The following is a 27,476-nucleotide window of genomic DNA, read 5'->3' as shown; positions in this document are numbered from 1 at the left end:
TATCACACGTGCAGTGCCTGACTCCTCCACCCTTGGACAAACATAGAGCCCAATGCAAAGGCATATACAAAGCCCATGGTTCTTAACAGACTGACTGGTCTTTCATCCCGGTTCACTTACTGTCTGTGTGACTTTTGTGAGTCATTTAACTTTTCTGCACGTTGATATCTTCATTTGTAAAGTAAGGATAATAAGAGTAGCTATCTCATAGGATTGTGTGTGGGTTTTTCTTAGGATTAAATGAAGTAATACGAGTTAAAATCATTAGAACTATGTCCACACAAGAGTGTACTGAGTAAATGTTAATGGCTACTATATTTAGAGGAGAAGAAAAAGACTGTTTTCTAAATCTGCTGATTTAAAAAATAAATAAATTTATTTATTTATTTATTTTGGCTGCGTTGGGTTTTTTTGCTGGGCGCAGGCTTTCTCTAGTCGAGGTGAAGCGGGGACTACTCTTTGTTGCGGTGCGCGGGCTTCTCACTTCGGAGGTTTCTCTTGTTGCAGAGCACAGGCTCTAGGCACGTGGGCTTCAGTAGCTGTGGCACATGGACTTAGTTGCTCCACAGCATGTGGGATCTTCCCAGGCCAGGGCTCGAACCCGGGACCCCTGCATTGGAAGGCGGATTCTTAACCACTGCACCACCAGGGAAGCCCAAATCTGCTGATTTTTGAGGCATGGTCCTCTGAAGTTGTACCCAGCTAAATTCTTGTTGATTTCAAGAAGTGGCAGGGCTGTCTACAGAAGCTGGATGCTCCTCTGTATTACAAAGAAATGACAAAGCAAAGACAGGATTTGAATCTATTTAATGATGAAAGGAGTGCAGAGCGTAGCTCCTTTTTTTGCTGAACAAATTCTTTCTTGTTTTTTTCAAGAGGCAGTGATATTTTATTTTATTTATTTTTTGCATCTCACTCTATTTATTTATTTATATTTAACATCTTTATTGGAGTGTAATTGCTTTACAGTGGTGTGTTAGTTTCTGCTTTATAACAAAGTGAATCAGCTATACATATACTATATCTCCATATCTCCTTCCTCTTGGGTCTGCCTCCCACCCTCCCTATCCCACCCCTCTAGGTGGTCACAAAGCACCGAGCTGATCTCCCTGTGCTAGTGGTTCCCACTAGCTATCTATTTTCCATTTGGGAGTGTTTATATGTCCATGCCACACTCTCACTTCGTCCCAGCTTACCCTTCCTCCTCCATGTGTCCTCAAGTCCATTCTCTACATCTGCGTCTTTATTCTTGCTCTGCCCCTAGGTTCTTCAGAACCATTTTTTTTAGATTCCATATATATGTGTTAGCATACAGTATTTGCTTTTCTATTTCTGACTTACTTCACTCTGTATGACAGACTCTAGGTCCATCCATCGCACTACAAATAACTCATTTCATTTCTTTTTATGGCTGAGTAATATTCCATTGTATATATGTGCCATATCTTCTTTATCCATTCATCTGTCGATGGACACTTAGGTTGCTTCCATGTCCTGGTTATTGTAAATAGAGCTGCAATGAACATTGTGGTACATGACTCTTTCTGAATTATGGTTTTCTCAGGGTATATGCCCAGTAGTGGCATTGCTGGGTCGTATGGTAGTTCTATTTTTAGTTTTATAAGGAACCTCCATACTATTCTCCATAGTGGCTGTATCAATTTACATTCCCACCAGCAGTGCAAGAGGGTTCCCTTTTCTCCACACCCTCTCCAGCATTTATTGTTTGTAGATATTTTGATGATGGCCATTCTGACTGGTGTGAGGTGATACCTCATTGTAGTTTTGATTTGCGTTTCTCTAATGATTAGTGATGTTGAGCATCCTTTCATGTGTTTGCTGGCAATCTGTATATTTTCTTTGGAGAAATGTCTATTTAGGTCTTCTGCCCATTTTTGGATTTGTTTGTTTGCTTTTTCGATATTGAGCTGCATGAGCTGCATGTAAATTTTGGAGATTAATCCTTTGTCAGTTGCTTCATTTGCAAATATTTTCTGCCATTCTGAGGGTGTCTTTTCGTATTGCTTATGGTTTCCTTTGCTGTGCAAAGCTTTTAAGTTTCATTAGGTCCCATTTGTTTATTTTTGTTTTTATTTCCATTTCTCTAGGAGGTGGGTCAAAAAGGATCTTGCTGTGATTTATATCATAGAGTGTTCTGCCTATATTTTCCTCTAAGAGTTTTATAGTGTCTGGCCTTACATTTAGGTCTTTAATCCATTCTGAGCTTATTTTTGTATATGGTGTTAGGGAGTGTTCTAATTTCATTCTTTTACGTGTGGCTGTCCAGTTTTCCTGGCACCACTTACTGAAGAGGCTGTCTTTTTTCCATTGTATATTCTTGCCTCCTTTATCAAAAATAAGGTGACCGTATTGTGTGGGTTTATCTCTGGGCTTTCTATCCTGCTGAACAAATTCTTGAAGTAAGTCAGGGAGACTAGGATGCCCATTCTTATGACTCTATCTGACTGAGGCTTTAGAGTCCCTCTGCCTGTTCTAAAGGGATTCTCCCAAATGACTGATGTTTACCAAGCTCTATCAAATGAGTATTTAAACAGAGAATGAAATTGCTAAGCATTGTTACCCTCAAACTGCAAGTTGAGATGCAATATTGGGTTGTGAAATCAATTTAAAATTTCAGGACAAATTTTTTTTTAGATTGCAAATAATATGGGTATTATTTCATAAACTTCTAGTTTCACTTAATTTATATAAGCAATAATATGATGGCTGACGCTGTTATAGTGCCTGACACTGTTCTAAGAATTTTAATGTATAGTAACTCAGTTAATTCTCATAACAATCCTAGGAGATAAAGCTCATTTCCAACTTCATTTTGCAGGTGAGAAAACCAAGGGGTTAAACAACTTCACAAGGACAGAGAGTTGATATATTCCAGAGCCAAGGTGCAGACCTGGAAGTCTGGCTCTAGATGGTATGAGGTACGTGGTGATAATATATAATATACATCTTACTGTGGGTATGGGTCAAATGGGTTTGAAAGCCACTCTGATGCAGAGAAGATAGGCAGCCCCCACCATACCAGCATCCCTGGGCAAATGCACTAGCTCTGTAGGATTTCCAACCTCTTGGCAATCACAGCCAGTGTTAATATTCAGGTTACTTCTGAATCTTAGCCAAATGATTTAATCAATATAAGAATGAAAGAGGAAGGTAAGTGTATGCAAAAGAGTAAGATGTCAAAGTCGTCAAGGGCATGCTTTTAGGGAGAGAAAATGGTGAACTGCTAAGATGTGCAGATTACAAAAAAATCAGTTAATATCACGCACAAAACGTTATTTCAGAAAATAAATGTTAACTGTGCATCTTCTTATTCTAAGGATTGTGGGGAGCAAAGATAAGTAGAACAGGGTCCAATGTTCTCAAATAGTTTATAGTCCAATGGGCGAGACAAGCAAACACAAAATCTGAGTTAGACTATGACCTTGTAAGTTCAACAATAGAACTGAGAAGAAATGCAGTGAGCTTCTCAGTTGTACATAAGAGTGGCCACCAACTTGGCCTGGAGGATGAAAAAAGCTCATGGAGAAGCCAATCCTGGACCTGAATCTTGAGAGTAGAAGGAGGAGGGTGGATTTCAGGCTGAGGGAAGAATGTGTGTAATCAACTGAAAGGGTGGGAAGGTGGAGCATGTTTCTAGAACTCTGGGTTGTCCCAACTTAGTCACTACCATGTTCCCTAGTAGTAAGAATGTCTTTGGGAATAAACATTCTATTTTTTTCTACAACATCCTAATATTTGAAGACACACTGAACCTTGCCAAAATAGCTGCATGCTCCTAGGCTCTATTGCGTGTGCGTAACTGAATACTAATGCAGCTGGAAAAAGAAAATTTCTACAACATTATGCCTGTCCCTAATACATTCTAGCTGAATCTGCTTACCTAAGGGCTCAGTGTACTTCAAAGATCGAAATTCGATTGATTGATTGCCTTCCCTGGGAGCTGCTGCAGGCAGCAACTTTCCTTGCTTGTCTCAGTTAGATTAGGGCAAGTGTTCGCCACCTCTCCAGGGCAGAACAAGTCACGGGAATACCTTCTCCTCACTCTAGACACATGCTTTTAACGTTTCAATAAGCAACATTCGCTTTTTGCAAACCAGGTTCAGTTTAATGTGAAGTGATCCAATGTCATATGAAAAAATAATTGGCTTCATGCTTGGAAGAGCAGGGAGGAAAGGTGTATGTGTAATGGAAAGGAAAGCCTTGAGTGTCCCATAATGAGCCTGGACAATTTACTTCAATTCTCTGAGCCTCAGTTTCCTCATCTATAAAATGAAGATGTTGGAATAATTGACATGTTCTGGTTTTAAATGTTTGATTTTGAGGTTATTTTAGACTCTTGTTGAGAATCAAAAGAAATGATGTTTAAGGTTCAGGTAGCCCAGAGTCATACTATATTGTCTCTCCTACACCGACATCTTGAGGGAACCAAAATGGAAAAAGTGGGTTTCCTCTCTAAGCTGGACAAAGCTGTCCTCTGGACCTAGGCTGGGAAGTGGGACCCTCTGATTGTGCCCCTGATATTTTATCAGGTCTGTAAAACTGCATTTGCTGGCAGCCTATGAGGCTGCTCTATTTGGGTCTCCTGTGTTGGTTTACCTCAGTGTGGAAAATGCCCAAGTTCTTGTGCATCATACACGTAAGGCCACTAGCTTGCAGAGACTGCAGAGGCTAAAAGCTGCATAAGGGAACAGAGCAGAACAACCCACGTGATGTCAAAGAATCAAGCTCTTGGGAACCTTTAAACCCACTGTACATATGCAGATAAATCCCCTTGAGAGTACAGGGTAGTATCTCCTCTTTGGAGACAATTATTATATTTACTTTCTTGCTTTCTGTTCTTGTGGAATGCACATTAACACAAGAGAAAGCCAGAGCTCTACTGGTCTAATGATATATATTTTATGGTTCTTTTGTTGAAAGTTCACCTCTTTTATTGGTTGTCTACTTGACTGTGGTTAAGGAAATGCCAAATCCTGCTCCTGTCCTGTTGCTATAGTGATTCCTGAGAGATAAAAGCCAGGCATGAAATATTCAGCTGTAAGTTGTATCAAACTAATGTTTAAATTAAAAATGGATTTTAATTTACTTATTAAAATATTTGAAATTTGGTGATCATGGAAGCTTTACTTACCAATTACCTCTGCCTTTTCCTCCTTGATTGCTGTTTCATGCAAACAGGTGCTTTCAGTGAGTGACTCACTTGTATTTTCTTATTCTCAGGTGAGAATCGCTGGATCACAGTGAAGGCAGTAGAGTGGCTGGATCAGCTGAAGGACCAGCATTTTGTTTTTTCAACAGTTTAACCATCCATTATTTGAAGGGAGCCATATAATTAATTTCAAATAAGAGATTTTAAAATACTTCTTTCCCTTCCCACTTGAACACTGGCTCAAATGTTTTTAAAGTCTCAATAATTATATTTTGGAAACTTGGTTTTGTTTCTACAATAGCTCCATTTTGTAGAATGCCTTCATCCAGTTTTGCTGGTGTGCCATGCTTACATTTCTGTCCATACATTTCAAGACAGAATAAGCTAACCTATTGGTGGTAGGTCAGAAATGTGGTACTGTGTCAGGTTCACACACAAGAGCAAAGATTGGAGAATGAATTATCAATAGATGGCGGTAGGTGGAAAGGAAGGTTTGTTTGGACAGCAGGTTGTCACTTGGGTATGGCAAACTTGGAGAATCCTCCCCAGCCCTTGCTTAGTATTGCACAGACCAGGCACCGGAAAACTTTTTTCTGTAATAGGCCAGAGAATAGCTATTTTTGGCTTTGCAGGCCATACCAACCTCTCTTGTAACTGCTCACTTCTGCCATTGTAGCATGACAGCAGTCATAGGCAGTATATAAATGAATGAGTGGCTGTGTTCCAATCAAACTTTTGTTTATGAACAATCAAATTTGAATTTTATGTGGCTCATGTGTGAATTTCATGTGTCACAAAATATTATACTTCTTTTGATTTTTTCCCCCAACCATTTAAAAATGTAAAAACTATTCTTAGCTTATGGCCACTAAAATAACAGGCAGTGGGCTGATTTGGCCAGCAGGCTGCTGTTTGCTCTCCTCTAGCATAGAATGTTTACAGGGTGGAATCTGGGCTCAGATGGTCTGTCTTTGAATTCTGCACTCTTCCATTCTACCTGTTTTACTTTGAGCAGTTAATTTCTCCTTGTCTTGGTTTCTTCATGTATACAGTGAGGTTGGTAATAATACCTACTCGTGGAGTTTTTAAGCTTTAAATAAGGGGATAGATAAGAGTGATTAGAATTCTTCTTAACATAGTAGCAGCTCACTAATAGGAGTAATTATCATCCACAGAGGACCTCAGGGCACTAGGGGAGATGTTCTGTCATTTTGGGACTGGAACAAAGTCAGTCGTAAGATTTGACATCTGTGGAAAAAGCCAGTGTGACTTACAGTGAGAATACGACCACCCCTCCTTTCCTCCGCAGTCACCAAAGCAATACAGGCTGCCTTTTGCCCACCTACCCGGCCACCATCTATGGCCTATTTATGATGAATGCTTCCCTGTGGAAATGGTTGCTGGTGCTTTGCATGCTGGCACCTTCTGTCACACAAAATTTAATCATTTTTATTTGCCTTTCTAAGTGTTGGCACAGTCATTTCAGGACTGGTCTCATCATTTTCAGATCTTATGATGGTCATTTTTTATACCTCATAAATCCAGAGAGGCAAATTTTTGCAGAACATCACACAGCTGTTGGGCAGCAGAGAACCGTCTTTCCAGAGTTGTCCATGAAAATACAAAGTTGTCTTTATGATGTTTACTGTTTTCTCTCCTTGTTTTACTGTTCCCATTTATTTTTGGTTCCTGGTCCTTTAGGGGAGCTTAGAGCTGAGGAATATTTGTTTTGAGGGGGAGGAATTTTTAAAATATCTTGAAGTTATCCTTCTGATGATTTTCTTTTTTTTTTTTTTTCGGTATGTGGGCCTCTCACTGTTGTAGCCTCTCCCGTTGCGGAGCACAGGCTCTGGAAACGCAGGCTCAACGGCCATGGCTCACGGGCCCAGCCGCTCCGCAGCGTGTGGGATCTTCCCAGACGGGGGCACGAACCCGTGTCCCCTGCATCGGCAGGCGGACTCTCAACCACTGCGCCACCAGGGAAGCCCTGATTTTCTTTTTTGATGATTGTTTTCAAATCTTACAAATCAGTTTTCCCCAGAGGCCAAATCATAATCTTAATTAATTTTATTTTAAAGGCACAAGCCATAAGAAGGAATGATGTACCAAAATATTCTAATTTAGGAAAATCCAGGTGGCAATTTGGAGAATTTCGTAATAGAGACCACTGACAACACTTTTTTTTGTTTCTTAAAAATGGTGTCAGACATTTTCTGAGATTGGTGATTTTCATAGGTTTGTGATTCCTATGAAAAATATTTTAGGTGGATGATTCTCTACTGAGTTGTGTTGTAATTAGTTCTGTTTTTAAAAAACTTAATTATATTATTCATTCATTCAAATCATAAAAACCTGGGCTCTGGAGTCAGTTCTAATCTTGGCTCCATCATTTACTAACTTTGTAACTTTAAATGAGTTATTTAAGCTCCCTTTGCTCAATTTTCTTCTCTGTAAAAAACGGGGGTAATAATCACATGCATTTCATAGAATTGTGAAGAATAAAAGTCATAATTCATAAAAATTTCTTAGAATGGTGCCTAGCACAGAATAAGAATTCAAGAAATGTTAACTTTTTATTCTTTAATTATTCATTAGGGAGTTCACTTGTCTCTATTATGCTCAGACCTTGACCCTGTTGACCTGAAACAAATAGACTGCCAGATATTTTTCCAGCAAAGATGGGCTTATTCAGGATCAGCAGAGAATTACAATTCAGGGCAAGGCATGTGCAAGTCCCCACACAGCAAGGGAAGGAGAACATTTTTATAGAGGGGGAAAAGAAGTTGGGAGGGTTACAGTAAGCATAGAGCCCATGGCTTTTCATTGGCCGAGTTGTTGCCAGAAAAGAAGAGTCTTTCCTCTCTCTGTTGGGCTCTGCTATCCTCACAGGGTGTGGGAGCTCTCCCAACTCTATTTTACAGAGGTTTCTGTTTATTAATTTTTCACTTACTAGCTGTGTGACCTTAGGCAATTTGCTTTAACTCATAATGAGCATCTTAAATTTTTTAAGGAAACTTTCTCAACACATCAGATTAACAATTTGAAATAGGAGAAAGAAAGCAAATAATAGGAAAAAAGGAAAAGCAGTAGTTGAAATCCATTGCAAAAATGTACTCCAAAAACAGCCTTTCATCTCGGATTTGAAAGAATTCTGCTTGTGCATTAATAAAGGTTCCCCTTCTGTCTGATTCAAGCTCATGATATAAATTACTTTCAGGTACTGCTTCTACAATGCTCACAACCAGAAAGCGGGGTTATACATGATGCATAGGCAGGGATATCCTGCCTGAAAGCAAATGTATCATTTTGAAGAAGAATGAAGGAAACAGCCATGGCCAAGGCCAGCCACCAGAACATTCTACCTGTGAGCATGAGTCACAGAGTGCTTAAACAGACAAGCAAGAACCTACTTGAACTTTTAAAATGCTGGTAATAAAGAAACATACTTTTGGTCAAAACTAATTTTTTCCATAGCCATCCACAAGTCTGAATTCACATACTCCCGCAAAACTCCAAATGCAAATGAACATTTCTAGAGCACGTCGACAGTTTCATGGCCAGCATGCTTGATTGGTCTGCTGTCCTGGACTCTGAGTGAGTCATGGAGCCTAAGGGATCCATCTGCACTGGGGCTCTGTAGGTAGAGCAGATGGCAGTCCTGTTTCTACATGGCGGTTTGGGGATAACCACTCCCTTCTTAATGGGGAATAAAAATAGATTTCGTAAGTTCAGTAAAGGTTGCAATTAAACAGTTTGAAGATCTTTAAACTATTCAATAACTGATCCTACTTTTCCAATTTGTTCCCTCAAACTAAATTTGACCTTTCAGACTGACACAACTTTATGTATATTGGATTATTGAAGAGAGGAAGTAAAATCATTCCAAAGCATAGAGCTTAGACTTCACAGTCCTGAAGGCAAACTAATGAGGAACTAGAGACTGCCTTTAATTTCTTAATAACTTTTGTCTTCAGAACAGTAATGCTAATTTAGAAACACCTCGTTCTGCTCTTTCTTTACATTATTATTTTAAAAATTTATTTATTTTTGGCTGCATTGGGTCTTTGTTGCTGTGTGCAGGCTTTCTCTAGTTGCGGTGAGCGGGGGCTGCTCTTTGTTGCAGTACGTAGGCTTCTCATTGCGGTGCCTTCTCTTGTTGAGGAGCACGGGCTCTAGGCGCACAGGCTTCAGTAGTTGTGGTGCACGGGCTCAGTAGTTGTGGCTCGCGGGCTCCAGAGCTCAGGCTCAGTAGTTGTGGCACACGGGCTTAGTTGCTCCACAGCATGTGGGATCTTCCTGGACCAGGGCTCAAACCCATGTCCCCTGCACTGGCAGATGGATTCTTAATCACTGCACCACCAGGGAAGCCCCTTTACATGATTGAGAATCCGTTATTTTTTAAAGATTTAAGACATTAATTATAAAGGTGTTACATTTTTATTTAAAAAAAACTGTAAGTACTTGGTTGTTCAGATTTAACTTAAGTGTTAAAGAATACTTTATGAGGTAAAAAGAGAAGTTTAAAGTTCATACTTATTTGTTTACCAATACCATATTCCTCTTCTGGTTACTCCCAGGGACCTTATTTTCATAGCCAAAGTTACTTAAACTCTAACCGAAGCCTCAGCCCTGCCTTAGGCCCTATGATGCAGAGCTATTTTTAGTTTCCCCACTTTGCTGGTGAGAAAACTGAGGCAAGGAGATGGTAAGAAACTCACCCAGGATTGTCCAGCTCACATGGAGCAGAGCTGGGATTTGAACTTGGATGCTCTGTTCCCGGAGCCTGTGCTCTTAACCACATGCTCTGGGTCTCCCCAGTGCCTACCATAGAGAATAGACTCATTCTTTGGGTCCTCCTCCTTTACCCAAGCAGGATGGAAAAAAAAGAAGCACACACGAGAGTGGCAAAAAACCCCACAAAAACAAGGAACACAAAAATGCCACAGACTCTGTTGAATTCTAAAACATGAGCTCCCAAAATGTTTGGAACTGTAGCAGCCACCATAACTGCCTTCTTCCCCACGACACTTTGAAGGAGGTGTGGCATTCCCTGGGTTGCATAAATGCCACCACATTTGTGAGACATTAGTCTCACTACACTGTAGTCACATGTCATATATAGGAATCAGAAGGGCTAAATGACAAGCAAATTTTGACAAATCAACTTTCTCTCTCTCTCTTTTCTTAAAATGCTTGAGGGGGAAGGCAGTAAAAGCAAAGATAGAACATTATATTGGTTTCATTAAGGTTTTGCTTTGTCTGGCGTAACATTCTTAATTATGAAGACAAAAAGTGTTTTGATGAAGTGTTTTTGATCAGGTGGATGAATAACTATCTTTAATAGGTGGGTAATTCAGGTTTACATGCAGTGATATTAAATAGACACTAATGCTGTGGCCAAAGTCAAGTCTGTATAGCTTCCTCCACTTCTGCTGGTCCTCAGAATTCTTACTAAATTTTTCTTCTCAGGGCCCCTTTTTTCTCTCAACTGGAAAAATGCCCACTGGCATTTAATGAACCCCTGTACTCTCCACAACCTGGTTCATATCATGATGGTTTCATGTGGATCTCAATGTGCCAGCCCATCCAAAGCCCTGTTTGAATCAGTCTCCAGTTCCTAAGGCCGCTGGGTGCCCACGGTCCCCGCCCCCCCGAGCTCTAGCACTCTGCACAGCTTTCAAGTAGTTAACATTTCATGCATATGACTCGGTATTATCTCCACTGCTTCAGCTTAATAGTTTGAGGACTTTCTTTGTAACACCCATATTGTACGTGTAGTACTTCAAATGTATTTATGGACAATGTTAAATGAAGTCACCTCCCACAAAATAACTGCTTTAAAGCCCACTATTATATTTGATAATATTCTCATCCCTAGGGAAGAAAGCAGAAGAAATCATACTGCCATCGGCTAGTATGATTTGTGTAAGGAGTATTTTTTCTTAGAAATTGTGGCAGATATTGCTGTTTGCTTCCCAATATTCATTTTCCCTTGAGCAACGTACTCAGTTCTGGGCTATAAAAACTTATATAGGACTGGCACTTTGTGGATATGTAAGATAAAGCAGAGGCTTTGGAGTTCGATAGACTTGAATTCAAATTCTGGCTGCTCCTGGCTGTCATTGGTCAAGTTTTTCACCTTAATTTCCTTTACCAGCAAAATGAAGATGATAAAACCAAACTATCTAACTCAAAGAGGTTTGAGAGTTAAACTAAATCATGGAACTAAAAAATCTAATAGATACTAGGCATATATTTATTCCATAGACCTCTTATGAAGTTCCCCCAAAATCCTAGACTTTCTTATGGCCAAAAATAGAGCAAAACTGATTAGTATTATTAGTATGGACAAGCTTGTCAAAATTTCCCCTGACTCTGCACTTAGAATGTGCTGTTCCATCCTTAGACATATGCTAATTTGCTAAAAGAAAATGTGCTTATAGGTTTCAAATAAACTTTGATTCTATCTAATGCTACTTGTGTGATTACAAGTTCAGCCAGAAACCCTGATTTTTAATTGCTTCTTAAGAGCTAGTCAGGAAATATTCTCACATGTGTGTCACACAAACCCAGATATGGCAAAGTTAATGTCCTGGTAATTAAGGATTTAGGCTGAGAAATTTAAAAATTTTTTACAGTTAAAATATGTGCTCACAGATTAAAATGAATAAATGTTGGCCTTGACAATTTATCTTCTTGCAAGTTTTTCACAAGTACACCTGAATAAGGCAACAGGGATATAAGGGCAATGGGGAAGTATTAACCCTTTTTTTCTAGTGTACTTTAAAATTAGTATTATTACCCTTAAGTATTCAGATGGAAATGCATGACCTCATATACACTTGTTTTCCCATTTATGTGAACTACCTAGAAAAGCTCCCGAAGTACAATTGTTACTAATACATTATATATAATTCTGATTTCCTTCTTTTAAGGGAGATGGTAAATTCTGAGGTCAATTACAAGAAAGTGAAAAATGGGTGCCCTTTAGATCTATCTCTTCAGTGTTCCTGTTTTTTTGCTTTTATTCCTGTCCTTTTACATCTTCATTAAAGGCATTTATTATAATTGGACATATCTAATTGAAATGAAGCTCTCAGAAGCTTTTGCTGCAAGCACAAGAAAAAAATGTTAATTTTCAGACTGATTAACAATATTTTAAATTAAAGAATGATTTTATGAGCTTCCCAACCATGACAACTCAGATAAAGTTACTAAGTTGGGAAAAACTTAGAATACATAATATGTTTCAAATAATTATATTTGCTTATATTCAAAATGGTAGATCTGTTTGTTGTGATACCCCCAAAAGCCAAAATGACATATAGAAGGTGGTTTAATGTTTTATTAACTAGAATTATGACATGCTAGAGAATGCTAACCCAGTCTATGGAAAGGAAAACAATTTATTCAACAAGCTCATGATGTCAAAGGATCGAATTGACCAGTGTTTTGACTCAGATCATCTCTAGCTTTCATTCCTTATTAATCCCCTTATTCTCTAGTCTTGCTAGACTAGACTATTATCAGTTCCTGGAACTCATCACACTTCTTGTCCTTGTTTTTCTTTTGCATATACTTCTGCACATGCTATTCTCTCTGCTTAGAGTAGTCTTTCCCATCCCTGAAATGTCCACATTCCCAGGCTAATACTTTTGTGCATCTATCATTCAATCATTCATTCACTTATTTGATGTTCATGAACAATCCAGCACCAGTGTGTATGCTGGGTGTGGGAGGGAGGCCGTTATAGCCCTGAACACGACTCTCATGGCTCCTCCCTTCAGGGGATTTACAGCTCTGGCAGAAGGAGATTTCTCCATCCCATTCCCTTCCCGTGTTTCTTCTCAGCTTTGCCCCTAATGGGGAGAGTCTGTTAGCCTAATAATTTTCACATTAAAAAGAAACCTGCATCTGTTAGCCTTATAGATTAATTTACCTAATAGATTAATTTACCTAAGAGCTCTATAATGAGCCAATAATTCTAAGAGTCCACCATCACCTTCCTGAAAAGGAGCCATTCCTGCCTTGACCATCAGTGCACTAAAACTTTTGTGGAGCAGAAACCCTGGGTTGATGTTGAGGAGTAAAAAGCCAAAGTCAGAGAGAGAATAGAGCTAAATCCCAGATATTCATCCACTCTCTGAGTTAGAAGTCTCTCCTAAGCGTTACCATTTTACTCTGCTCTCACTATAATGTACTGCTATTTTCTGTCCCTTTGCCCATTTTTCCCACTAAACTTTAAGACCCCTACTAATCTCTGTGTCCTCAGAACGTAGCCCAGAGCTCAGCACATACCAGACACTCAATAAATATTTGTTTAATTAATGAATGAACCACAGCAGCCACCAGGTCTGGCTGTGAAGGTGACCTGCTGCACAACTGCAGGGGAACCATTCACATAGACCATAGTGTGAACAGTGCTGACTGGAGTCCTCCATTGTACAACCATATGCCCTGACTCTGGAATGGACTAATACTGTTACTCTCTGATAAATAGTAATCCATGCTAGTGTGTCTAAGTTCAGATACTAAAAGTATTTCACTTTCATTTTTAGTGCTTGGTCATTCATTTAAGTGTGAGGGAAAATAGGAGGGAAAACTTGTCTGTCCATACCATCCTGTAGTACATAATCTACTTATTTATTGCTGACTTATTGAAAATAAAATGGAATTGAGACTCAGACTTGGGTTTGAGTTAAGACCCCATCACTTAATGGGTAAATGACCACAAGAACATTAATTCTTCAGTCTGAGACTCAGTTTCTTCATTTGTGACAAGAGGATAAAAATATCTAGCTCCCGTATTTGTGGTCTAGAGGTCTATCCACCTTACTGTTCTCAACCAACAATCAGCTTTTGGTTTTACTGATATTCTGTATTAACTTTTCTGTTTTCTATTTCATTGATTTCTATTCTTATCTTTATAATTTTCCTTTTTGTGCTTGATTTGAGTTTAATTTGCTCTTTTTTTCTATTTCTCAATGTGGAATAGATCACAGATCATTGACTTTAGACCATTCCTACTTGATAAAATTTAACATTCGATGCTCTAAGTTTCCCTCTAAGCTCTGCTTTAACAGCACCCCACAAATTTTTTTCCTTAAATTTTTTTTTTAACTATGGGTTTGCAAGCAATGAATTCTCTTCATTTTGGCTTGTCTAAAAAAGGGTCTTTATTTCCAGTTAATTTCTGAAATAAATTTCCTCTGGGTAAAGAATTCTCAGTTGCAAGTTCATTCTACCTAGAATAAACTAGAGAAAATTCTAGGTTGAAAGAATTTTGTATTTTAAGGCTGTCACTAAATTTTCTTCTGTCTTGGATAGTTTCTGATGAGAAGTTTGTTGTAATTCTTATCTTCCTTCTTCTGTATATAATAATTTTTTCCTCTGGCTGTTTTTAAGATTTTCTACTTATTACCATGTTTTCTTTATGCATACAGTCCTTGGGATTTATTGAGTTTCTTGGAAATATAGGTTTATAATTTGTAACACATCTATAAAATTTTTGGTTATTATTTCTTAGACAAATGTTTTTGTCTCACCTTCTTTCTCTTCTTTTTCTGGGACTTCAATTACAATGTGTTAGACTACTTGATGTTGTCGTATGCATCTGTTTGTTTTTCATTCCTGTTTTTCTTTCTCTGCCTCATTTTGGAAGGTTGTATTATTATATTTTCAAGTTCACTGATTTTTTCCTTCTGCACTGTTTAATCTGCTCTTAATCCCACAAAAAATATATATATATATTGATTTAATATTTTAAAATACTTGTATATGTATAACTGATTCACTTTGTTATAAAGCAGAAACTAGCACACCATTGTAAAGCAATTATACTCCAATAAAGATGTAAAAAAAAGAAGAGTGGATCTAGCATGACACTTAGAGATAAAACACAAAAGTGTAATTCTATGTCAATTATATATAAAGTGTTTGAAAAGAAAAAAAAGGAAAAAAAACTTTTCTAATAAGTTTGCTGGGGTATTATTTTGGCGAGGTTAAAAAAAATTGAATAAACCTTGTCCACAAATAACTATTTTAAAATGAGTGTCTAGGTACTGAAGAAGTTATAGGAGAGTAAAAAGAATATTGAGCTTCAAAGCAGAAAATCTGAATTTTATTCCAAATTTCCTTACTTATTAGCTAAGTGATCTTGAGCAAGCTGCTAGTGACTTTAAGAGCAAGTTACTAATCTTTTCAGTGTGCGAACTATGGTTCAAAGACTTGCCATCTGTTTTGGGGACACAGTTTTATTGGAACACAGCCACGCCCATTAGTTTAAGTATTGTCTATGGCTGCTTTCACATTATGGCAGCAGATCTGAGTAGTTGTGACACAGACTTAATGGCCCACAATCTCTAAAGTAACTAATCTCTGTCCCATTTTAGAAAAAGTTTACTGACCTTAGCATTAGAGCCTCAGCTTTTTATCTGTAAAATACAAGTGATAGCACCCATATCACTGGTTTGCTGCTAGGATACTTACTGTGCTATACATGTATGAAAACCTTTAGTACAGTGCTTAGCACATAGCCATTACACAACAAATGCTTGTTAAATTGGAATTTAAAATTTCCATCCCCACTTAATGGTTGATTTAAAAACTAAACTATTTTCTTTTTAACCTTACTTTTATAGGGTGAAACAATTATCTGTCAAAAAGCAAAATTTCACATTTTCCCTTTTAAAAAACTCTGTTATTTGCTTAGTCATCATGACTTTGTCAAACAATATAACCTTTACGCTTCTTTGTCATAAATAATTAAAGTAATAATAGGATATTTTAAACTCTCTGGCTGATACAGTGCTGAACTCCACAGACTTGATACAAATAGAAAGGAAATAGTAGACTATTTCCCAGTTTTTAAATGGTAAAGACCATAATTTTCTTTAAACAGCAGCAAACATAAAAGCCTATAAGTTAAAATTATTGGTGGTTCTTTCTTGAATGACACTGTTAAAGATACAGGAGTATATTTTATTTCTGTTCTTGATGATTAGAAATATATCGTGTGAAAAATGAAATGATAATTTGGAAACAAAAATAAATAGGAATATTCTACTTAAGAGACTGTTCCAGCAACTGCATGCTGTGTACACTGTAATTCTTAGCTACTCATGCCTATTATGGCAAGTAAGTACATAAGGAGAGGCAAGTCACCAGGAAGTATTCCCTCCTTGTAGAACTGCTTTTATTAAATTGTTCTCTGCTGCGATCATCAGTACATTCTACAATGAAGTAATATATAAGAACATTATTGAACACATCCTGTCTGATCTTAGGACAATAATCATTGTACTAATCCTGATAAATTGCTGTTTCTAAGTTATGAACCATGTGCATTGAGGAACTGATCAGGTTTCCATTTTCCCATGAACTTGATAGAATGCTCAGGGCCACATTTATGACTCAATTGTGGCAATCATGAGTCTTCATGATGTACATTTTGCATTTTAGTATTCTTCCTGGTTGCATTTTATGTCCTTTGTTTCTTCTTTTTGCTCTGCTTTTATCTGCGCTAAGTATTTTATGTAACTTTGCAAGCCACATTCAATCTTTTCTGGAACAAGATTGGGTATAAATAGATAGGTAATTGGGAAGTAAGTGGGTAGGTTATTTCCCTAAAGTGCTAATATGTCTATTTGGTTCTCTCCTTGAAATACCTTATAAATAACACAACAAAATAACTCTCAGCTTAACACTTGATATATTTTACAATTTGAAGAGAAAGATTTAGTTATATTAGTTGCTTGGATCCCTACACCATACAAAAAGATTAAAATAATTCTGCAACTGATCCTCTGTCTTCTCTAAAGTAAGCCTGTGATTTCAATACTAAATTTTCTTTTAAATATCAACAAGAAGGAATGCTTATGGTCTGTATTTAAACCATTCAGTCATACTAATTTTATTTGCTTGATAAAGATTATTGGAATTGGTTGCATTTTAAAAAGCTTTACAAGTGGAACTACAAAAATATATATATTTCTAAATACATGACAAACCTTATTTACTAATTAAATAGGTATGTATTGAGCACTATGTGTCAAATACTGTTTGCAGAACTGTGGATACAGCAGTGAACAAGACAGAACTCTTTCCTCATGATACTTCTAAGAACAGCCATATCATAGCAGGGGAGTCTAAGAGTTGAGAAACAAATGGAGCAAATTTATAGTAACATTATCTTATTGATTCTGATCTATGTAGTATAATACTAAAAAATGCATGGTATTTTAAAAGAGATTTGTTGCCTACCAGGAGAGAAATCATAGAACCCTCATCTGGTTTTGGAGATAGGGTCAGGTAGATCAAGAAGGTGAATTTGACTCATATTGGCTTGATTCCCCTGAAAAGCCATTGGCCTGGAAGTGGCATCATGAACTTTTTCTTTAAGTAGGGGACTCACACTTCACTGCAGGGTGACTACAAAGACAGAATGGAAAATTAACACTGGTAGAAACAAGTATATCCTAGAGTGGGTCAATGTTGAGGAAACACCTATAAGCAAGGAGTAAAGATAGAAATTGAGGCTAAAGTTTAGTCTAACAGGAGTTAGAGATTGCCAGAGGTTAAAATAGGGCTGTGGCATCAGAAATTGCCGATTGTTAAAAAACAAAACAAAGCCCTTGCACTTATTCATAGTCCACCTGGTGTTTCATGTCTTCTTCCTTTTATTAAACCTGCTCTTCTGTCAGGAATTCTTTTCTCCTCTATCCTTCTAAACTCAGCGAGGCATCATCTTCTCCAGAACCTTCTGTGGTAATCCAGGTTGAATGAGATGCTCTTTATGGGTTCTCATACTACTCTGTACTTACCTCTATTATTTCTTTCACTATCTTACATATGAAATTCTCCTTTGAAGTGTCTGTAGCCCTCATTAGACTAAGAAGTTCTTTGATGGTCTGGACCATAACTTATTTCACTCTCCTTAATGCCACCTACTTTAGGTGTTAAATGATTTACTGAGTTAAACTGAACTGAATCAGGCAAGCAATAAAAAACCAGGGAACGTGAGGGCACTATAAATATCATGAATCACATACTCAAATACCCTCAGGGACTGACAGATAATATAAATAAATAAGCACATGCTCTGTTTAAGGGGAACAACTAGTCCAATCCAGACAGTTGTTACCATGTAGGATTGCAGCCCCATATTGCCAGACTGGAGGTTTTGGAGAAGCCAGAAGTCTCCATTTTTTAATATAAACATTCTTATCTTAGATCCTAGTGGCAATAAATTCAGTTTAAAGATTCTTTGGGGGCCAAAAAACCTGGCTCTTTCCAGCATGGGACCACCAATGTGTCTCTGCTGGTGATATCTGGTGATATTTCAACCAGGATTCTTTGCTGAAAACTATAAAAAACAACTATAGATATCTGATCCAAAAAAAGGTAAGAAAAAAATAAATATATTGGAAGGCTATAAGAGTAGGGATAGACAAAGAATTGGAGGAATAACTAAATTACCAGATTTAAGGCAGGACAGAGCCTGGGTAGTGCTAAGGAATCTTGGAGGCAAAAACTAATGGATACTGGAGTAGCTGGACTCCATCAGGCTTCTATCTGTGCCAAGTAACCATGACTTAAATTACTGGTAGGGTTGCCAGACTTAGCAAATAAAAACACTGGACACAAAGTTAAATTTGAATTTCAGATAAACAACCAATAATTTTTAGTATGTCCCATGCAATATTTTATTTTAACAATCCTAATACCAGTAACCAGAGTCTGACTTGCTTAATTTGGGTCACACACCTATCCTTAGCTCCCTAAGTGAAACATCAAGGAACACTGCAAGTCATGGAAGAGGGATAGATTTCTAAAAGAAAATCTGGGTCTTCAACCACAGGAAAGGGCAAGGAATGTTAGGATGTCGAAATGGACCATTCCCTTCCTTCTCATTCTCTCTCCCTCTTTCATCATGACAATTTATAAAATAATAATATTTTATAATAAAATAATAATAATTTATAAAATTAGTAAATACTCATTGAACAATCTACCCTAGCCACTAGGACAAGCACTATTCTAAGCACTAGGAAAACAGCATGAACAAAACAGACACAGATTTATATCTTTTCCAAGTCAATTCTCTTTCCATTCTGTTTCACAGAAAAGAAAATCACACATTCTTTGACCCACCTTAAGAGAGGAGTATAGTAACTTTCAATAAGCTGCAGAAACTTGCTTTTGTCCCACTATCAAAGCAGGTCCTGGGCCTATTTTTGCTGCCTTCCAGACTTCTAGAGACAAAGGTCAGACCTCAGTGCACTGTGTCCCTAATAACAAATGGCTCTCTGGGTGTTCTTGTTGAACCCCTCTCCCCAACCGTCTCTCAATCCCTAGACTTGTTTTGAGAGGGCTGGAGCCACCCATCAATCTTATTGAAGGAAGAGGGGCTGGGGCTCAAAAGATGGATTTTGCCAAAGAAAGTTCCTCACAAAAACCTCTTTCTCACCTGCACTCTCTTTCATCACCCTTTTGTAAATAAGATTTTATTTTTAGTGTTGTAAAACCAGCTTTTGGCTGGCTGTTTCCTGCAAATCTCTGCATATGGTCAGTCTCTAGAGCTATCTCAGTATTTTATGCAACATTTTTGGTCTGCACTCTAAACCAGGATGCCTGGGTTTAAACTGGAATCTGAGACCCATGACAATAGCTGTGAGACATTGAACAAGTTACTTGGCCTTTTTGTGCCTCAGTTTCCTCACCTAAAGAATGGAGTTTATAGAAATTCCTGCCTCATGTCTTTATCATGAGTTTTAAAATATGAAAAGTTCTTAGAACAGAGCCTGGCCCATTGTAAGACATTGTTATTTTATAGCCTTTTTCTGGGTCTCATTTGAAACTTCCAAATTAGCATCTTGTTGCTTTATTCTATTCCCTCTTAACCTTTTTATTCTCCTGTCCTTAGACTGATTGGGATTCAAATCCATCCAAGTCATTCATCCATACCTAGGCTTCTGCTGCTGATGACATTCTCACACATAAAAGATTTTTCCTCTTTTCTGCTATGTACAGTTCACATAATTATGAAAAATGAGGCTTTTCATCAAATTTTTCCTAAGCTGTCTGAAAAATCAACTTCTAAACTATTACCAAGCAAGAAAGAGAGAATGGTAATCATTTTTCTTTTTTAGTGGCAGCTAGAAGTTAGAGCTTTCTGGGGGAGGAATTTAGTAGTAACTGTCAATGCTGGTTTCTTTATTTTGTCTTTTAAGCAGGTAATTTTTCAGTGATAGTGAGTGACACTTTTGAAGTTAAGGTAATTATTTCCTACTATGTTGATGATGGCTGTGAATAATACTCCATTCTCAATTTGTGGCATAGTCAAGGAAACACATCTTTTTTAAATTGCTTTTCTCTGATTTTTCAAGGGTTATAATAGTTGAACTCTGAGTTCACAATAAGATCGTTGGAATCATAATTCAAATAATGTGAAATTGTACCACTGATTTCTTGATGCAAGACCTCTTAAATAACAACATAACAAAATTCAACATCTTACCTACTTAGTAGATTTTGGTTGCCAGAAGAGTACTTAGCATCTTTCCTTACTGAAGGTCTTAGAATCTTTGAATATTCTCCAGTGGAGATCAAGGCAGCTTATAATTCACAGACTTTAGGTAGGTTTTGTGAGCAGAAGAATTCTCAGCTATAAAAAAAAGCAGGAAAACAAATCCTCTAAGGAATTAGAACCTCATCTATCTCAGCAAAAAGAGATTAAAGCTCTTTTTGTGAAAACAGTTCTTCACATAGTAAAAAAGATTAGCCAAAAGATTTTTTTCTGAATTGGTTTTTATTAACTAAATAACTAGTTTTATGAATTCTTCTTTTCTTACTTGTTTGAATTTAGTTGGTTGTTTGACTTAATCAAATCTATCGGCTGTTTTGCATTATGAGAACCAACAATTCCTGAATGTATTCCATTAGATGCTGATCTGATGGGATATTCATTCATTCAGTCTTTATTTATTGAGCACCTGCTATGTGTCAGGGATAGTTATGCGGGATAAAAATGCAAACAAAACAGAAAAGATCTATGCTCACATCTAGTAGTGCAGAGGTGAAATAAACAAATAAACAAATAATTCTACATTTTCATGTAGTGAATAGTACTATGAAAAAAAGTAAGATGAGGTAAGAGTCTGAAGGACAGAGAAGGAGCTTATTGTTTTAGATGCGATGTTTTATATATTAATAGAAAGGTAAAAACTTTCTGAGAAAGTGATACCTGAGTAGCAATCAGAACAGGGTGAATGTGAAAGGCATAGAAATATCTGGGGAAGAACAGCGCAGGCAGAAGAATAGCAATGGGAAGGGTCCTAAGGCAAAAGAGTGGTTGACATATTCCAGGGACAAGGTGGTCAGTGTGGCCCAGGGAGGCATATGTGAGGCAGGTGTTGGTGGAGGAGAGACCAGATTGTGTAGGACTTTGTGGACCTCGGTCAGAACTCTGATTTCCATGCTGAGCTGATGTGAAGCCACTGGAGATATTTGAGTGTGTGTGTCTGTGTGTGTGTGTGTGTGTGACATAATTTGCTTTATGCTTTAAAAAAGATCCCTTGATCATTAAATAAAAAACATATGTTAGGTTGGGAGTGAGGGGTAGGATATTAATAGTATTTTTTATTCTTAAGACTTCTGTAGTCAAAAAAGTTTTGGAAACACTACATTAAACAAAGGTAAGAATTAATGGATTCTTAATTCTTAATTAATGGATTCTTAATTCTTTTGTTTTCGGGGAAAAAGAAAAGGGAGATTAGATGTACAAAGGAGCAGAGTGAAATAACCCTCATCCGTGGGCCCAGTGAGGCTTCCTGCCTTTCCTCAGGAGGTAGAGTCTGGAGCAAACAGAATGAGCACAATGCTGTGGTGCGAGGGCTTTGGAATCAGGCATGCAGCTGTGGAATCCTGACTTTGCCACTTCCTAGGTGTGGGGCTGCCAGTTGCTTTTTTTTTTTTTTTTACATTTTGAGCCTCTATTTTCTCTTCTAATAAAGAGGTGGTGATAGCTCCTTGATGGGGCTGTTGTGTAGACCATTCAAGATGATACATATGCAACTCATTTGTCTCTCTCCCTGGGTGGAATCTTGTTTTCACCAATGTGCCAACTGTGAAGCAAAACTTCACTCTTTACATTCACTAGAGAGAAACCACTCCAAATGTCAGTGAACAATGTGTATTTTACTAAAGATTTGGGGGTACAGTTGAGGTGGGCATTCATGTGGTAAAGGACGTAGCATGTCACTCCAAAACTCGCAGTTACTAGTTATCTTTCGCTGAGTGGGTAGACACTGCTAACTGTAACATTATATCCATACATCCCTTCTTCCTTTTAGCAACAGAAGCCTCCAACTTTTAGCTGAGAATATAGCTGCCCAGCTAGAGTTTTCTTAATTTTGGCCTCACGTGCATCCAGGTGTGACTAAGTAACCAAGCCAGGCCCGTGGGGTATGAATAGCAATGATATGTGCAATACCTGGGTCATCTTCTCTGAGTTAAAGCTGCTTGTCTTGGACTCTTTTTCCTATTTCCTGTGACCTAAAGAATACTGACAACCCAAACCACCTTAGAAACAACTATTCATCCCTGAACTATTAAGTGCTAGCAAAATAAACCACCTCATTTAAGCCATTATATTTTGAGGTCTTCTTGTTAGAGCAGCTTAGTCTATATTCTAATTATACACAGACCAGTTCTCAGTCTCAGATCTCTCTCTCTCCTCTTATCCTCCAGGGCCTAACTTTCTGGGCTACAGTCTCTCCCTTCCTGGATCTAATGCTTCCATCTCACTCCCTTTCACTCCTTCTCATGCAGTTCAATTTAACTTTTTTCTATTCCCTTCAAACATCTGTCCCCCATGCATCGCTTTTTTTTTTCTCTCTCTTTCTTTTTTTCTGTATACAAGGGGCTCTCCAGTCACTGGGGTGTATCTTCTTCAGAAAGTAGAAGAGAATTATAAATCACAAATGATATTTTCCCATGTTACCCATGGAAAACCCTCAAATAGAACCTGGTAGGTAACAGGTGCTCAGTGATGGGTTGTTCCATTTCCTATTTAGGCCTTTGTCTTCTCCAGGAGTTGACACTAGTTCTGGGACAAACTGGGAAGATTTAAAGATCTACTGTGGTGCTATAACCCTGCTATAGATCAAAACTGGGCCCTGGGAAAGATCCAGATCAGTGATAACCTAAGCCAGGTTTAGACATCTTAGGAATGCTTTGGGTCAAAGAGAACCTTCTCAGCGAATCTGAAACCTGGCTGATAATCTAAAGGTTGAATAATGTATAGATTCCAGGGTCCCACCACTGGAAAATCTGATTCCGTAGGTTTGCTGCAGGGTCAGGAAATTAGTGTTATTAGCAACCATATCAGGTAATTTTTTTTTTTTTTTTTTTTTTTTTTTTGCGGTACGCGGGCCTCTCACTGTTGTGGCCTCTCCCGTTGTGGAGCACAGGCTCCAGACACGCAGGCTCAGCGGCCATGGCTCACGGGCCCAGCCACTCCACGGCATGTGGGATCCTCCCGGACCGGGGCACGAACCCGTGTCCCCTGCATCGGCAGGTGGACTCTCAACCACTGCGCCACCAGGGAAGCCCCATATCAGGTACTTTTGATGCAGCCATTTAGCTGGTGCATGGACTAAAACTTTAGATATCATGAATCTAGGACTTTGCAAAACTTTAGGTAGTTCAGGTAATGCTCATTTCCACTACCTTTGCCCCCCTAACTCTCAGCTTCCCTGACAACACTAGAAAAGATTAAACTGATAATTCAGGCATAGGATAAGGAGCCTTAAATTTTTCCAACCACTTCAAACTATGGGCCAGATTCCACTCTCAAGTTTAGTCACATATGGCCAAGGACTACAATGGGTTTTGAGCACATCCAAGTAAGTATCACAATTTGGCTTGGTACACATATAAAAATCGCTAATGAAAGACAAAGGGAGAAGAACAGGAAATGGGAACACATCTGTTTGGAGGCCCAGCTACCTGATATGTTAGCTTTGGCAAACCTTGTATACTTTGTCCTGCCAAAGAAGCTGCTGACAAGGAAAATTGAAACACTGACCTCATATGGCTGGGATCAGTACCAGTAATGCCACTGTACATATTATTAGGCCTTCAAAACAGTTCCGGAGGTTGATCTGGGGCTCAACTTGGCAGCTCTGAGCCACACAGATCATTACCTACAATGGAAATTATGCACGTTTATTATCGAGATGATTTATTTTGAAAATGTTCATGGGCTAGAGCTCTAGAACTTGCATACAGAGAATAAATTCAACATTTAAACTAAATGCAGCAACTTCCAAACAGAAAAATGGGTAGTAAAATTTCAGAGTCCAAACATTATGCAGCAGATGCTAAAGGTCAGAAGAATGTATTAAAGGGAAAAGTGCCAGGGATCAGGGAATCAGAGGCAAGGAAAAGGCCTTTGGAGGCCCTCTTTCCCATCCTCTTCAAGGACAGGGATGCCCTCCAAGTCGTCTCCCATTGCTGACCATCTCCCTCACAGTGAAGACGATGGGAGGAGAAGCTGGAGGCTGCAGAGACAATGTTCAGGGGCCTTCACCACAAGACCAGGTACATGGGATTTTATTCTCTTTGTATATTTTAGTTTTAAGGAACATCAAGAAACACCATTTATAATGTAGAAATTCTGGGATTTAATTACATTTAACTTAATGGAAGCACTTATACAACCTTCTGATACTACTTTTGGATGTAGTTGTATTGAACTGTCATGAAAACAAGAGTTATTATTCAAAAGGCTCATCCTCTAGATTAGCACAATGGATTATGCAACTTGCCAAGATGTCAGGCATGAGTAAGAAATTACTTGCTCCTGTTTTGACAGAAATATATTCAAGCACTTTGGATTATCTTCTGGGCCTCAAGTGTTCAGAGAATCCCAACACTTGTCAAGAGATCCGTGCCAATTCAAATTATCCTGTTAGCCCGTTTTTGTGACATAGTAGGAGGTCTCAGTTTGGGCAAGAGGAGGGAAAACATATTTGTGTTCTACATGTCTGATGAGCATTTCTTCTGGACAATTCTATAATGTAGACTTTCTTATCTTTATCCCATTCCTCTTGTTTTTCTTCCCTCCCTCACCCTGGATCATGCAACTCATTCCCTAGCAAGTTTCCAGTACTAAGGCTTATTGAACCGCTACTTTGTATCAGGTTTTGTACTTGGAAAGTCACACACATACATTTATTTAATACTTTAAACACCTCTAAGTAAATGATATTATTCCCATTTTATAGGTGGAAGAAATTATTACTGAGAAAGGATATTAACTTGATCAAAATAATGAAACTAGTCAATGTTAGAGCTGGAATTTGAATCTATGTCTTCTAATTCCAATCCAGTGGTATTTCCATTATGTTATGCTGCTCTTCCATCACTGAAAACAAACACTTGGAAGTTAAGCACTTGGACTTTTGAAGTAAATGAATTCCAGAGCATATCTGAATTCAACTCGATAGAAATGTCATTTGATGAAAGGATTGATATACACAGACCATAGAGTATGGTACTAAATTCAAGTCATTTTGTTTCATGTCAATTAAGAAGTTTCAGTGAAAAGAACTGCACGAAGTCTGAACCTGAGAGAGCATACTCAACTCCCCAGGGGACAATGACACAAAATAAAAAACTTACCTTTACCAACTGGTACCCATGCTAACATGGTCTTAGAAATCCATGTTATGATGGAGCCTCTCAGGTAAAACAGTATTTCCCCCAGTTATAAATTTATTTTAATGGGGAAAGAAATACATTTGTAGTTGTAACACCTGCTATTGAGCTCTTGCTCTGACCTTTAAAAGCTATGTAGTTCTGGCAAATCTCAGCATCTCTAAGCCACTGTTTAGAGTTCCCTGTAAAATGGGCATTTATAACACTAGCCAGGCCAGTCCTCCTATCCACATTCAATGCTAGATTATACACTCTTTGGATTAGGGACTGTGTTTCTGTGTGTCTAGAAGAGTACTTGGCACAAAGGAGGGATCAATTCTTCATTGAATTTATGAAGTTAAAGTAAGTTAATGAATATGAAAGTAACTTGGAAACTATAAAGAGAGTTCAAAGTAATTATTATTTTTTTAAATAAACTACTTATTTTAGAATAGTTTTAGATTTACTAAAAAAAACTGTGAAGATAGTAAATAGAGTTCTCATATACCTCCACCCAGTTTCTTCTATTATTAAATCTTACACAGGCATGGTACACTTATTACAATTAATGAGCCAATACATTATTATTAACTAAAGTCCGCATTTTATTAATATTTTCTTAGTTGTTATGTAATGTCCATTTTCTTGTTCCTTGTTCTAGGATCTAACCCCATGGTACTGCATTTTGCCATTATGACTCTTTAGGCTCCTTTTGACTCTGACAGTTCTTAGACTTTGCTTATTTTTGATGACCTTGACAGCTTTAGGAAGGAATGGGTGAGTATTTTGCAGAATGTCCCTCAATTGGGATTTGTTATAATTAGATTGCAGTTATGTGTTTCGAGGAGGAAGGCTGAAGAGGTGAAGTGTCATCTTCATCACCTCATATCAAGGGTACATACTATCAACGCGACCCGTCCCTGTTGGTGTTAACCTCGAGCACCTGGCTGATGTAGTGTTTGTCAGGTTTTGCCACGGTGAAGTTACTTATTTTTTATCCCCTTTCCATACTGTGTTCTTTGGAAGGAAGTCTCTATGAGCAGCCCATACTTAAGTAGTTGGGTGTTATGTTCCATGTCCTTGAGGGTGGAGTATTGACATAATTTATTTGGAATTTTTCTTCATGGGAGATTACTCACCCCACTTATTTATTTATTCAATCATTTATTTATATCAACATAGACTATGGATATTTATTTTATACTTTGGGCTATGATCCAGTACTATTTATTGTGTTGCTCAAATGTAATTGTAAATTTTACTATTAATATTATTACCAAGCAAAATCTATAGTGGACTAGTATTCTGCTGAATTTTATTTGGTAGCCAGAAAGCTGATGGTGAAGTTCAAGATTTGTGTCTATTTTGTTCATTTCTGTACCTAGTGCATGGCTCATGTGCCTTATTAATACTTTTTGAATTAATATCTGAAATACAGTACTGAGTTACAACTGTCATTGATTATAAAGATCATGGGTAAAGAGATTTGTTGTTGCAGGATTTATATCCAGGATCACAAATGTTTGGTAGCCATTGAAACAACTTGCAGATTTATTGCTGGACTCCCGAATGTCCTTTCCTGCCCACACCACACTCTCTCATAATT

General features: G+C 37.9%; 1 protein-coding gene across 1 annotated transcript in view; it reads right to left on the bottom strand.

Moving 5' to 3' along the window:
- Positions 1-24,359, bottom strand: part of TRHR (thyrotropin releasing hormone receptor) — a 70,875-nt gene extending 46,516 nt beyond the window's left edge. Inside the window, exons 1-2 of the mRNA XM_081258898.1 lie at positions 24,258-24,359; positions 20,688-20,834 (exon numbers count right to left, since the gene is read on the bottom strand). The gene's annotated coding sequence lies outside the window, so the exon portion shown is untranslated. The remainder of the gene's footprint in view (positions 1-20,687; positions 20,835-24,257) is intronic.
- Between the last annotated feature and the right edge of the window lie 3,117 nt (positions 24,360-27,476).

This window comes from Mesoplodon bidens (genome assembly GCF_964165515.1).
Source record: "Mesoplodon bidens genome assembly, chromosome: 16".
NCBI classification, from domain to species: Eukaryota; Metazoa; Chordata; class Mammalia; order Artiodactyla; family Ziphiidae; genus Mesoplodon; species Mesoplodon bidens.
The sequence above is the reverse complement of the archived record's forward strand: the minus strand, read 5'-3'. Positions and strand labels throughout refer to the sequence as shown.